This window comes from Xenopus laevis, chromosome 7S (genome assembly GCF_017654675.1).
Source record: "Xenopus laevis strain J_2021 chromosome 7S, Xenopus_laevis_v10.1, whole genome shotgun sequence".
NCBI classification, from domain to species: Eukaryota; Metazoa; Chordata; class Amphibia; order Anura; family Pipidae; genus Xenopus; species Xenopus laevis.
The window spans coordinates 12313715-12325783 of NC_054384.1; the positions used below are offsets into that span (position 1 = coordinate 12313715).

The following is a 12069-nucleotide window of genomic DNA, read 5'->3' on the forward strand; positions in this document are numbered from 1 at the left end:
TGAGGACCTTTAGGCTGGGTATGTACAGTACATGAGGCCCATTCTCCCTATGTTGATGCATCCAGCTTCAATCTGCACTGTATATTCACGAGGTGAAGCTGGTTCTATAACTGTGATCAATATTGTGCAGTCACATCTTTGTTTCCTGCTTTACTTCAAAGGTCTCCTCCATAATATATTACGAAATGATTATCCACACCAGTACAAAGAATTATGGGAGTGATGTCCAAGATTTTCAGTGCCTTCAGCCATTTTCCTCATAGGTCTGGAAATTTGTTATAAGCCCGTTATGTTATCTAAAACCTATGTTAATCATAAAAACTCTTAGGAGGCTATATTAAGTCCACAGGTCTCCAGATGGACAGTTGCGAATCACAGTCCCTTAGATGTCTATATTTATGTGAACAATAACCTATTCATTTAAAGGCATAAGGTCACAGCAAATTGTCTCTACTGTCAACGTGTAGGGGGATAGACGGGTTGTTGAGGGTGATTGTGAAGAACTGTGGTGTGGAAATGAATGAAGTGTAAATTTTGGGTGTTTTGTTGCATCTACAATATTGGGATAATAGGTGTAACGGTTTAATGTGTTAAACTGGCCACTAGGATAACAATATAGTTGGGGTAATTAAAGTTTTGTTGTAGTTAAAGGAGAACTAAAGCTTAACTAAAGAAGTAAGCTAGGAATGTTGTACATTATGTTATGTGCTTCTGTACCAGCCACCAGGTTTTTCCCCGGTGTCCCACCAGCCCAGTCCGACCCTGGGCCAAAGTGTGTTGTGGCTTTAGACCAGGGTCGGACTGGGACACCAGGCGCCACCCAAAAATTTTACACATGGGGCCCACCAAGATAATTTAGACCAGGGGCCCACTCTCAGTTCTATTATTCTTCCTCTTCTCCTAGTCTCTTTAGTTATACATACTATAATCTATTATTCCATCTATTTAGCCTCTTTGTTCTCAAAGAAATAGGGAATGGCCATGAAATAGGTCAAATGTTTAGGAGCACAAGGGCCACTGACACCTGGGCCCACCGGGAGTTTTCCTGGTATCCCGTAGGGCCAGTCCAACATGGCTCTAGACAAAACTACCGTGGCAGAAGAGGAGGCATCAGGGAGGTTCCACAAGGAGACCCCCAGAGTACATAGGTAGAGGCCCGTAGGTGGACAAATTTTAAGGGGCAACAGCAACACCACCAGTTTCTTCAGTTGATAGAGGAACTGCAAGTCCCATAATTCATCACTTCCTACAATTACAAAGGTTTGCAAAGAAAAAATGGTTCCCTATTGGGGACTGGTTTGCTTAGGGGTGAGACATTTCCTGACATACTCTAAAATAAAAAGAGAGCAACAAACATTTTGGCACCATAAAAGTCCAGCCAGTTGAGCTTGGGTTATAATGGGTGTATTGTGATCCTTTAAGCTTTGGTTTGGCTCAATGACAAACACATTTAGCAATATTTACATTGTACGTGTAACCTTTGATAGAAAACAAATAAAACATATAATTGTCATAATAACTAAGAAAAGACAGCCCTGGTGCTGCTCTTCGACAATGATGAGCCACAATTAAACTGGTTTACACTTCACAGCGCATTGTTAAGTAATTATAATGCCTAGGCATGACCTACATCCCTGATATTTATGGTCTAGCGACAGACCAACTGCTCCCAGAGAATAAAGGCCATTATTTAATTCACCAGGGAAGAATATTCAGTGAGCATGTGTGGGATTTGCAGGGAAAGAGAAGGAGGACAATGTGAGCATGGGATAAAGATACAGTAAGATAAAGATTTCCCCTCCATCTGGGTGAACAAAGGGCGAGACAGCCATGTTGTTTGCACCATGTTCCCCCAAGATTTATGTCTCCTGCTTATAGGTGCAATGTATTATCCTTACAAAATGAGCAGAGCTGCATCCTTTAATGAATGCGGCACTACATATACGGCTAGGACCCACACTGACCTAAACCACCGTATCTTAATTGACTTGGCCCGAGTGGAAATGATAGAAGAATTTACACCCAGTAGGGGGAGCCATGAATGTGGAATTATGAGCAAGTGTTGGTTAATCAAATTAAAAGTCCATAGATAAGCCCTCAGTATCATACACTGCTCTTTATCTGAAAGCCTGACAGAGCCTTAAGCTGGGAAAGGGAGGTGTTTGTTTATACAAAGCTCACTAGGAGGAAGTAAAAGGATGAAACAAAAACAATGATGTGCAAGTGCTTTATAACGGAGGAAAATATGTATTTTTTTTAAAATTAAAACATATATAAACAGGGAAAGGTAAAAATAGGGCTGATACTGAACTCTCTAGTACATCATACAAAATCACGTGCATGTATAAAGCTGTGCAAGTATTTTATATATTTTATGTAAATGTGTAAAACTCTGGAATAATAAAAGTGTTGTATTTGTCCCTGTATTGGTCCTTTACCTTTAAAGTGACAGCAAAACAATTGCTTATTTAAAGGTTGCATTCTGAATTGTCAGTGAAACAGGCAAATTCTTCAGAAGAAACCTTTTGCTTTTGATAACATACAATTCAATTCATAAACACAATATTTCAGCAAACTCTACACAGTGCTGTACTCATCTATAGATGGATGATCAGGTTGACACGGATGTAGCGTAACCCAACATGGGGATTTGCCAGCCTGAGGTGGTGTAAGTCTGAGCAGGCTTTACAATTTTAATTTCTTAATCGGATGGAAAAGCTGCTGGTACTGAACTGAATCAGCGGCGGCAGCAGCTGAAAAACCTAAAGAGGATTTAGAGCGGCAAAGTCATTTGCTTTGTTAACCATCTGAATTGTCAAGATAGGGGCTTAATAAATTGTACTGATTTATAGGGATGCCATCGCAAATCATGGGGCCTCATATAGCACAAGTTAATAGCCCAATGCCAACCTGAGCAACCTGGGTGATTGGCCATGCCGACCAAGTAACATGTATCTGAATAGTCGCACCCCATCGCTTTCACAGATGATTAATCAGAACCCTTGTGTGTGTCCACTGTAAATGGCACTGATAAGACTTCCACTTTGTCAAACCCCTGGCTGTTTAATAATTTTTCTTTACAAATGTAGGGGACCCAAAGGGTTCATTTCCCCTGCTGCTCAGGAAATCCTTGGCTTGTTAGCTATGCCCTATGAGTGCAAGGTTTTCCAACTGGCCCAGGGGTAGTATGCCTAGTTCCTGTGCTTAATTTATAAAAGGGATGGCTTGGCCTCTTTGGACTCCAACTAGTACCTGGGGTGGATGTACTAGGGCTACTAGGCAGACAGGTCCACTTAGAAAATACAGCTTCTGCTCCAGGTGTGGTAGTGTGCAGTTCCCCAAGTGACACCTGCCTAAATGTAGGGTCCTCAGGAAAGAGACTGAGGCTATGTTTCATCCACTGGAGGGGATCCATATCACTGTTCCCAAGACAGTCTCCCCCAGCCACCACTGCTGCCATGGAGTCCACTGTGGAATGCACAGCCATCTTTCATTTTTAACAACAAAGTAAGTAGTGCAGTGGAGCTGGATCGGCTTTGGCTGGGGGCGGAATGACAGTATCTGTGTGGTGGGCCCTTCAGTAGCAGGGTGGTAGGCCTTAAATAGTGATGAGCGAATCTGTCCCGTTTTGCTTCTGTGAAAAATTCACAAACTGCGAAAAAGTTTGCAAAAATTCTTTTTACCCGTTCAACAATTTTTCTCGCTCAAGTCAATGCCTGTTTTTTCTTATGGTGACTTTTTTATCCAAATGCATTAAAGTCAATTGGCTTTTTTTCCTTCTCTGTGAATTTTCCGCTGCGAATTTTCACCGCAGTATCGCTAAAAAAATCCACACATGGCAAAATTCGGAATTTCGCTGTGAATCCGTGGCTGGCGAATAAATTTGCTCATTACTAGCCCTAAACCCTATCTAGAACTTCTTGTTAGCAATAGTCAGAATCTGTATCTTTTACTTTTTGATCAAAAGCCGCATTGCTAAACTGTAGTATGAAAGGCTTTTTATAAGCAATGCAACGAGCAGGTCTGTGCCGATATCTGTGCATGAATCCATTTGACATATATCCTATGGCCCCTGCTTAATGGGAAGCATGAGTACCCCTGAGGCAGGCTGCTGGGAAACTGAGATGCTGAGTCTGGCAGTGACAAATCCGAGACATCAGCAGTTCAGTGAGAAAATCCAGGGAACCTCCAGTCTAATTATTCATATCCCTATTATGCACCTGTCTGGAACTGTCTCTATCGCTCTACAGCATGCTGATAACATGATCCATTTAACACAAGAATAACAAGTAAAAGAGTAACACGGATGTGTTGTAGGGCAGCTAGCTCATCCTTTTAATGGGTGACACTTTCCAACTCACATCCGTCAGGGCAGTAAAATGAATGTATGCTTGTAACACTTGTTTTCCCGTATTAGAGCCATGTATTTGTCTTCTTGCAAGGAAACTGCCATCTCCAAACTTCCCTGTTTCATTTATATGCTCTTCTAAATAACAGATTTTTGTAAGTACTGTAATTTTCATAAAAAGAATAAACATTAGCTATAGTAAAAGTGAACATTAATAGTCTCTGTTAGACAGTAATTACAGTGGGTTTCTGAAAGTTGTGGATTGGCTGTCCTTTAACCAAAAAACCCCCAAAAACTAATAAAGGTGTGAAAAATCTTTTAATGCCCAAAAATGTTTCCTTATTTCCAGGTTCATCTATCAAAGACTAGATGCAAGTCCAGGTGTCAAGCTGGTAGGAGGTACAGGGCCCCCAAGAATCTTGCACCTCCCAGGGCTCATCATGAATGGTGCCCATATGCTACTCCTTCTGTATGCAGCACCATATGCAGAGAGATTGGCAACAATAGCATTTAATTATGGCCATGCAAAGAGTTTAACCTTAAAGTTATGGGAGCAAATATCAGAGGAGCAGTGTTTGACTGGAGACCCAAGGTCTCACCAAAGGACCTGTCCTTGGCCACCCTTCCTCCTCATGCCACCAGCTATATGCATGTCCACCACCTCAATCCCCACTCCCCACACATAGACCTGAAGAATCCCCACTCGCCACACATAGACCTGAAGCGACAGGGTCCCCCAGGATTTCTCCTAGTGTCCCAATGGGCCAGCTGATGCTTGAGGGGGACAAGGTGAATACAGTGTTGGGCGGGCGCCTGTTTCACAAATCACTTGCGTCCCAAACCCAGAGCAGCAGCTGTCACTTCTCCAGCACAATGATCCAGCCCTAATTACGATGTTTTACATAAAGCTCACGCCATGTTTCAGTAAAACTGTTATTATTCCATTTAATCTATTTGCATTCAATCAATGCCTGCAAATTAGTAATATGCGCCAGTGCATGATCATTATTCAGTGCAACGCATTTCCAGATTGTCAGGCATCTCATTTTCATGTTAGACTGAAGCCGAGTGTTGCAGCCAATAGGAAAACCTTGTTCTTTAGCACAGGAATCCTGCTGGATGGGTAAGGGGCCACCAGAACAAAATTTAAGAATATATACACTGAATTACAATGTATATTAATGGCATCTCCCTTCACAGGGCATAATAAAGCCCAGGGCCGGATTTACATAGTGAGCACCCCAAGGCCCGCTGTCGTTCATCGCCCCCGTCCCTTTCCTTTTATTCACTCAATGCATGGGAAATTTAAAAAACTATTGTATCTCCTGCGCATCCCCAATGTTTTTGAACCAGTGTGGTTGAGAAGCACATTGCCCCTAAAATCCTTCCCCCCGGACCTTGGTGGCCTCTCCAAAAATCCAGGCCTGTTGGCCAGGCCTACACCCGCGGGTTTACCAATGGATCGGGCATGTTCAGCATTTCCTTTTGTTTGTTGTGGGCAGGTTCAGGTTGAGCTCTCGCCACCCACAACCTTACACTGCCAGCTTCCTGCTTCTGTTTTTATAGGCACACCGTCGCCACGTCAAGGGCTGGATTTACGTAGCAGGTACCCCAAGTCCAGTTGATGTTCAGCGCCCCATCCCTTCCCCTTTCTTTGTGCACATGCACAAAATTTCAGGATCGGGTTCCGGAGAACTGGGTATTGGTGCACAGGAAACTTTTAAAACTTTTGTATCTCCTGCACATCCCCAGTTCTTCTGAACCAATGTAGGTGTGGTTGGGCAACATGCCTCCCCTCTAAAATTCTGCCCTAAGCCCAGGCCTTTGTGGCCTTTCCACAAATCCGAGCCTGATAAAGCCTAGGGCACTGATCCCCAACCAGTGGCTTACGAGCAACGTTGCTCACCAACCCCTTGGATGTTGCTCCCAGTGCCCCCAAAGCAGGTGCTTATTTTTGAATTCCAGGCTTGGAGGCAAGTTTTGGTTCCATAAAAAAAACAGGTTTACTGCCAAACAGAGCCTCCTATAGGTTGTCTATGGGGAAGGACATGTGCAATACAATTCCTTAGAATTTTTAGGTATTTGGGGCACTTAACACAGACATAAGGGGATCTGTAATGTGTTGTATCCCTTGGTGTACCTCAGAGAGCACTCAGAAATACCTGCATGATACAAGAAAATGCCCTGCACCAGTAGAAAGCACAGGCATTATAGAAATTATTTTGTCTGTGAACTCCGAACAGGGCTATTGGGGAATGTCGTTACATAGATGGATAATTTATTCTTCCCTTTGTTCTGATACAGACCCTGGGGGTATCAGCAGCCTCTAACTATATTTGCCATGTTCTGCATGGCCGAGCCTCAAGATGCTTCGTGTTTATTATTTCTGCTGCGTAAGCAATCTGCTCTATAAATTATTCATATATTGCATTATTTCTTTCCAGAGTGTATGAGGTGAATGTCAGTGATGAGAGAACCAGCAGCTTCACTGTAATCACAAACACTAGTCCGCAAAAGAGATTGTATGGGAATCCCTGCGATATTCTAAATCCCACATATTAGAAATGATCGGTTCAACCATAATGACTAAGTTGGTATTTTTGGGGAAGAATGGGATTTTTTTCTATGTAATATAGGGAACTTTTTTGTACAGGGAATAGACATAGTATATTATATTATATGTCTTGTCAAACATTCTTCCCTCCATGGTTATTATTTGTTTTGTGATAGAGAAGGGTTAAGCTTGAGCAGAAGGAACAAGGTTGGAAGGAAATGCCTATGGGAGACATCCTTTCCGTAATTCGGAAACTTTATGGATAACGGGTTTCCTGTAGGGATTCCCCCGAATCCAGGATTTGGTTTGAATCCTTCTGCCCAAATGAACCGAATCCAAATCCTAATTTGCAGATTCAAATTTGGGGTGGGGAGGGAAATCGTGTGACTTTTTGTCACAAAACAAGGAAGTAAAAAATGGTTTCCCCTTGCCACCCCTAATTTGCATATTCAAATTAGGATTCAGATTCGTTTTGGTCAGTTCAGCCAAATCCAAAAAAGTGGATTTGGTGTATCCCTAGGTTGCAGATAATGGATTCTAAACCTGTATGATGGGAAAACCTTTGTAATTAAAACGTCAGGCCTGAAGAAGGTTGAGAAGGACTTTGTTATGGGTCTTCACATGAACCAGACAAAAGAGGATGAGTGTGCAGCCAGTTCCCCAAGTTATAGAGAAACAGGGCCTGACCATGAGTTTATTTTGGACCCAAAGTATGATGGTACAAGTTTGATGTAGAACTTCATGAAACACCCCAGACTCAAGTATTTCAAATACAAGGGGTAACAGGTGCAACATTTCTCTAGGCAAAATAACCCATAGCAACCAACCAGCAAGCTGAATGTGCTGATATAATGTAAGTAATATTCAATATGTTGATTTTGGATGTCCACACTAAGGGGCACATTTAGTTTTTTTTTGGCTACTTCGACCATCGAATTGGCTACTTCGACTACGACTTCGAATCGAACGATTTGAACTAAAAATTGTTCGACTATTTGACCATTCGATAGTCGAAGTACTGTCTCTTTAAGAAAAACTGCGACTAACTTTTTCACCACCTAAAACCTACCGAGCACCAATGTTAGATTAAAATCCTTAGAATCGTTCGATTCAAAGGATACGGTTTTTTTTATCGTTTTTTCCTTCGTTCGTTCGATCAAAGTATTTGCGGTAAATCCTTCGACTTCGATGTCGAAGGATTTTACTTTGAGAGTCGAATATAACCCTCGATATTCGACCCTTAGTAAATGTATCCCTTAAATTTATTAAAAATGTATTTATTAAATTTAAACCCCCTGCAAGCCACTGGCAAATAGGGGCCACATGTTAACTATCCCAGCTTTGAGTAATTTATTCCTTGTCTTCCTCCTACAAGAAGGATCAATACAACGTTATACTTCTAATGGTTTACATAAACCAAGAAACAAACAGAAAGCCAGTGCTTGGCATTGGTCTCATTCATTCTCATTCAATGGAAATGTGTTGTGGAAGAAGCCAGACAATGATGATTCTGTGCCGTGAATGGGGTTTCATGGGATACATTTATACTGATTTCATATCTTGGGATGTCTCTAAGTATCTCCTTTGTCTCCAGTCTGTGCTTGCCTTTCCTTGCCTTTTCCTCCTTCTCCTCCCAATGAACTAAAACATGACAAATACGGGGAGAGCCATGACTTTGTGTAATAATATTACCTGTGCGGCGGGGTCGCCCGCCGCGTGGCTCCGTGGCGCCTGATCCAGCGCCATCTTGATTTCTAGGTACAGGTGCGCTGGCGTGTTACGCCAGCGCGCATTGGCGCAAAATTTGAAGGTATTTAAGGCCCATTCATACTCCCAGCCAGTGCCCGTGATATTTTCTAGTGGTTCCTGAGCCTTGTGCGTCTGATCTGTTCTGTATCTAGTCTGTTTGATTACCCGTGTTTGACCCAGCCTGTTCCTGACTATTCTGCATTCTGTATCCTGACCCTCGCCTGCCTACAACAACTCTTCCTGCTTAACCCCTTGATTGACAACCCGGTTTGACCCTTGCCTGCCTGACGATTCTTGATATCCGCCTGCCTCGACCTTGCCTGTCTGACGATTCTCTTGCCTACTCCATTTGTACCGTGACCTTCGGCCCAAAAGACTCAAGCATTAACCCTTTACGATCTACAATCTACACAGCTGACCAGAAAATACTATTGCGCCAGATTCAATTATTCCATCTTTTTCTGTCATCAATGCCATGCTTTTCTGCTGTCTCGCAAGACATTCATACAGACACTGTACGTTATGCTAGGAAACCCTGAGCTGAAATATATTATCCTCTCTTGTTTCTTTCCCACCAGTTGCCCCGATGCGCTCATTTACATTTACATTTAAACCTACTGCAGCTCAAGTTCTTAAACAATATTCTCAGCAGGACCACATTTTTTTGGACAAATTTGGCAACCAGGGACTTTCCCCCATAAAGCTTCAATAAAACAGCACCAGATTTGTGCTGCAGATAAGGCATGTAAATTGGAATCAAAATAATTTTTTGTCCGCTCGCACTGGAGGCTCCAGTATAGAAGGGCCCTAAAATATGTACTTTTTCATGGAAAAAAAGGGTGATTTGATCTTTTTATTTTTAAAATCAACTAAAAGAGGAAAAAAGGGAAAGCCTGATAATTCACATCTTACTTTCATGGCCTTTTCATTTTTATTCTGATATTCAACATTGTAAATGCAACTACCCACCAGTCTGACACCTTTGGTGACCTGGAACCAACTTCACCCATTTCATAATGGGGATTTTCGGCACCTACAGGATCTATGGTATTTTTATATCTACACTTTTTCCATGTAATATTTAGATAAACAATGTAATTTGGATCTTCATACCTTAAGTCTACTAAAAACTCAAGTAAACATTAAATAAACCCAATAGGCTGGTTCTGCTTCCAATTAATTATATCTTAGTTGGGATCAAGTACAAGCTACTGTTTTATTATTACAGAGAAAAAGGAAATATTTTTAAAAAAAAATGGATTATTTAATTATAATCTCTACAGGAGACATCCTTTCTGTAATTCGGAAACTAGATAACGGGTTTCCAGATAACGGATCACATACCTGTATATACTGTATATTTAACAGCGCAAGAAGAATAATTGTGTGGCCTGTTATCTCTGGTGGAAGACCCTTGAAGCATGACTGTTATGGGGGTGGGGAGTTAAACTGTTTTGATTATAAAAGTTATCAAATGTTGAATGTGCAGCCAATCAGAGCATAAAATGAAATTGAAATTAAAATAAATTTTCTTAGAAAATATAGTCACTAGAAAGCCCCACTAATTAAATAGGGACCAGCACACTAAAATCCTGTGCATTCAAGTGATGGTTTAATAAAATTTTGTGACGCAAGATTTTGGTATGCTGGTCCCTCTTCAATTATTATATATATATATGTTTGTTTGTTGGGCCGGCACTACTCGTAAGAAAAGAGAAAGGCTATAGGATTAGCCGAAACGTCAGTTATTTATTTTCAATAAATTTCAACGATTTTTTGCATCTTAAGACCTGTGAGTGCTCGCCTTTTTCCAGGATATATATATATATATATATATATATATATATATATATATACAAAGTATTACAAAACAAATGAGATGTTGATGATATATAATTATTTGGAATAACCATCCAGATGAATTCTGCACAAGGTCTGCCTACTCTCCATTGCCTGATAATAAACTTGCTCTAATATGGCTCCTAATCCAAGTAGTCAAGGTTAAAGGAAAACAAGAAGCGGAGCTGCCAGTGTCCAGATTGAATTTCATAATAAATCAGAGATGCACACGGTACATGCACATTCCTGCACATTATGCCCTGTCTCCTCGATTAGTCAGTGCAAAGTAGTACGGTAGCGTGTGAGCCATTACCTAGCACCAGGAGAGCAGGCACAGAACCGACATTAGGAAGGGAACACGCTCGGACTGGCTCAGAATTGTGCAAAGCTAAGAAATAACCTTATCACAGACAATCACAGAAATGTAATCTTTTTTTAGGGAGGATGCAAGTACGTTAGCAAGAACATCACCGTCACTGCCTGTGCCTGCGGAAAAACCCAGACATTCATTTATAAGAAATGCAAAATGCTTTATTGAGTTTAATTGCTGAACAGGAACCTGCAGCAGGGAGGTGGAGGATGCGAATTGAGCCAAAAATCAGACAACACTTCAGGCCTTGATAATGGGAGAACACAAGCCATGCATTGAATGCATATATATACATTTATATATATATATATAAAAGACTGACCTTACATATAGGATCCATCGTGATGCTCAACAGATAAATCCCCTTTACCTGTGAACAGCACCATTGCTGGCATGCAGTGTAATTCATGCTAAAGCCAGCAGGCTCTTCCTAGCAGATTGAAAAGGATTTCATCCCTGACACATAAACTAAAGCAATCCATTCCTGCTGCTGCTGCTGCACGGATTATTCATATCCCAGCCCTATTCTGTGCATGGTGGAAAGGCTGGGCAGTGATTCATCACAGCAATCCCGGTTTAGGAGAAGGGGGAAAAAAAAGGATCTAGCAAATAGTGCTCACCATCATATCCACACCCACCCAGTGGAGCATCAGGCTGAGGAGGATGCTGGGGATGGATTTCACAGGCAAGATGCAATTTCCCAGTGATGCAATTTGATTCCTGCTCCCTCCTGGGGGAATGAGCTCATTGCTAGCATTCAGACGCTCACTATCAACCATTGCGGTGCCCAATGCAGCTATCGATTGTGTGCAAGCACGTCATCAAGCGCACACTTCCAAAACTGCAAGGCAATGGTATCCTGAGGATAAATGGGCACTGAATGTGACCCTTTCCGGTGACCAGACAAGTCTGCTGCTCCATCGCCGGTGATTTTATTTCAAGAACAGCACAGGTCAAGCAGCCACTGATGAACAGTATACAGTAGTAAATGCTTTCACTGGTTTAAAAGGTATTTGTATATATAATTTCTACTGAAAGCAGTGTCTGCCTGTTTTATATTCTCTGTACTCCTGGTTCTGACTCTGGAAGTAATGTAGCAGAAGTCAGGTATTAACAGGCCTGGAAGAGAACAGACTTTGTGGCAAATTCACTAAGATTCGTAGTTGCGCCAGGCGCAACTTCGCCGCACTTCGCCAGGCGTAGTTTCGC

General features: G+C 41.8%; 1 protein-coding gene across 6 annotated transcripts in view; it reads right to left on the reverse strand.

Moving 5' to 3' along the window:
• Window positions 1–11265, reverse strand: part of jakmip3.S (Janus kinase and microtubule interacting protein 3 S homeolog) — a 77463-nt gene extending 66198 nt beyond the window's left edge. For all 6 annotated transcript variants that reach the window (XM_041570891.1, XM_041570889.1, XM_041570890.1 and 3 more), the window contains exon 1: window positions 11183–11265. The gene's annotated coding sequence lies outside the window, so the exon portion shown is untranslated. The remainder of the gene's footprint in view (window positions 1–11182) is intronic.
• Window positions 11266–12069: the final 804 nt, after the last annotated feature.